The following is a 3497-nucleotide window of genomic DNA, read 5'->3' as shown; positions in this document are numbered from 1 at the left end:
CAGCGGTGACAATGAACTACAAATGGGCATTACAGGGAAACCGGGACAGGAGACATAAAATTAGACAGAACAGGTGGACATTACGAAAAATACACGGAGACGCCACCGACGACTGCCTAGCCTACCTTGCCTATTTCTCGCCTTTAAGAAAACCCGCCAAACAGCACAAAGAGCCTGACGGGCCAGAAATCCTGCGCACGTTCCCGCGGATACACGCACCTCACGCAAGTCACACCAGGCACACACCACGGACCATAACACCGCAGCCCGCACACACACCGCCGACCCAAATACTCGCAAACACACACACAAACCCGTTCATACACAGCACCACTCTCGACCCACTGCATTTACACACGACACACACATCCACAAACACACACCACACACACACACACAACACCACACACACACACACACACACCCCTACCACGCAACCACGCACACACACACACGTACACCACACACACACCACACACACACACACCACACACACACACAGTACACAACCTACACGCACACACACACACACACACACACACACAACACACACACACACACACACACCCGACCGCACGCACACACGCACACCGCGCGCACACACATCACGCAAACACACACACACACACACACATCACGTAAAAACACACACACGCGCACACAACACAACACACACACACACACACCACACACCACCACACACACACACACGCCGCACGCACACACGAACACGCGCGCTCAAACATCACGCCGCGCGGCACACACACACACGCACACACACAGACACACACACGCGCGCGCGCGCGCGCACCACACATTACGCAAAACAACACAATACACACACACACACACACACACACAACATACACACACACACACCACACACACACCACACGCACATGCACGCGCGCGCACACAATCACGCAAAAACACCACATATACACACACCACACACGCACGACAAACACACCCTCACACACACACACACACACCCGACCGCACGCACACACGCACACGCGCGCGCACACATCACGCAAACACACCACACACACGCACACACACACACACACCACACACACACACACACACATGCCCGCACGCACGCCGCACGCACACACGCACACCGCGCGCACACACATCACGCGCGCACACACACACGCACACACACACAACACACACACCACACACACACACACCACACACACACACGCCCGCACCGCACATCCCGCAAAACACACACAACACACACACACACCACACCACACACACCGCGCGCGCGCGCGCGCGCACACATCACGCAACACACACACACACGCACGCACACACACACACACACACACACACACACACACACACACACACACACACACACACACATCACGCAAACACACACACACGCACACGCGCGCGCACGCATCACGCAACACACACACACACACACACACACACACACACACACACACACACACACCACACACACACATTCATCGAAAAAATAAACGAGACACACAGAGAGAGAGAGAGAGAATAAAAAAAAATTGTCGGAAAACAACGTTAGTCGATGCATGCGTATTGCTGGCTATTATGCGCGTGCATATATATCACCTCATCACTGCCGCTATAGAGCTACTTACCCGGATCGCTTCACAGCAGAGCGAGCTTCATATGATCCGAGTCCACAGTGCAACGAGCGCGAGCAGCGATGTGCGTCTAGAGAGGGAGAAGATGCCAGACGGAGAGAAGATACATACAAGATGTCACTGAGACTCCAATGTTGGCATGTATAGCGAGACGGAGAGAAGATACACGACGTCACTGTGGCGACGTATCTGCAGCCCGTCTGACGACGTCGCGTGCAAGGCAGGCTACTTAACGCCAGCTACTCAGGTATCCTTCCGTTCGGGGTTGCAGGCAGGCTGGTGCGGGTCCGCGGCTGATCGAGCAATATAGTTGCGTGTCAGTCCGTGTTGCTGCTGCCGGTGTAAGCTAGTCAGGCCAGTTGCTGAGACTGATGATCCTGTTACCGGTGCATGCCAGTCAAGCCAGTAGCTCAGTTTATGATGATGGTGTTGCTGGTATATGCCAGGCGGAGACCAGCTGAGGGACGCACGCTCCTGCTACAATTACACGTACGCTTGTTTTCACAGGGGCACTTATCCCCCAATAGAGAGATACATAAACTTCCTCTGCCTGTTGTTCTTTTCGTTCGCTCCCTTCTCTCTCTCTACTTCCCTCCCTCCTTCTCTCGATCTCTTATCGTTCGTGCGCTATGCTCTCTGCAGTGTCCGCGCGTGTTTCCATTTCCTCCGAACACACACAAACATCCGGCGCTTGTGTTGCTGCCGCAGAAGTGGCCACTGTGCGAAGTTACGGAGCGTGGGCGTGCGTGCGCGCGCGTACACACATAGCACACAGTGCTGGCTATTGTGCGGCCACTCCGCCGCCTGCCGTAACGCCAGCGACCACCCGCCGGCAACGTCACGGTGTCTGTATCAGCGGCAACGTCAGAGCGTGACCCCCGCCGCTGACCCCACGCCTCAGATTAGCCATCATAACGGGGTGATGTACACAAAAACCTGGGTCGGATACGGATAGGTCCAGACACATAGAACACTGACGCTAGCGGGGAACGCGCACCAGCACGCACTGACATGCACACACGCACGCACGAGCGTGCACGCACACGCGCACCTACAAACGAACACACATTAACGCTCACGCACGAAAACGTACGCACGCGCACAAACGCACGCGCACACATATGCACTCAGACGAACGCACACGCACATGCACACACTCACGTACCCACCTACGCACGTACCCATGCACCAAAAAAACCCACGCACATATCCACACACACGCACGTTCGTACGCACGCACATGCGACGCGCGCACTCTATATCTCGCGACCTAGCGGCAATTGGCGTTTGTGCGACGAGCGACAACAACAGAAAATTCAATTCGAAATATGCCGACCTATATATATCCACACGCAGCGCAGCGCGCGCAAATTTTCACGCGCATTACTTTCGCATTCTGGTCGCTATTCACGAAGATTATCGTTTCGCATTTCCTGACAACGAAATGGAGACATTATGCTGCGTACATACATAACCCGCCGTTCTCCGCTACAAATCGGCGCAACAAACAACAGCAAAGAGGTGCCATTTCGCGCGGGAGACGGAGAGGTAATTCCGTCTGAGCGGTTGGCGCGTTCTATATAACAGGTGGCAGGCAGGCAGGCAGGCACTTAAGGAAACTACTTGCCAGTAGCCGGCCTGCTTCCTTGCTGATGAATCGCACCGGAGATTACGCGAGACGTGGCAAACGCACGCGCGCACGCACGCATTCATACACGCGCACGCACACATGCGCATATGGACGCGCTCACGGACGCGCACGCACGCATTCATACACGCGCACGCACACATGCGCATATGGACGCGCTCACGGACGCGCACGCACGCACGTACGCGCACACACACACGCACGCGCAC

Source organism: Priapulus caudatus, unplaced genomic scaffold (assembly GCF_000485595.1).
Source record: "Priapulus caudatus unplaced genomic scaffold, Priapulus_caudatus-5.0.1 Scaffold236, whole genome shotgun sequence".
Classification (NCBI taxonomy): Eukaryota; Metazoa; Priapulida; class Priapulimorpha; order Priapulimorphida; family Priapulidae; genus Priapulus; species Priapulus caudatus.
The sequence above is the reverse complement of the archived record's forward strand: the minus strand, read 5'-3'. Positions refer to the sequence as shown.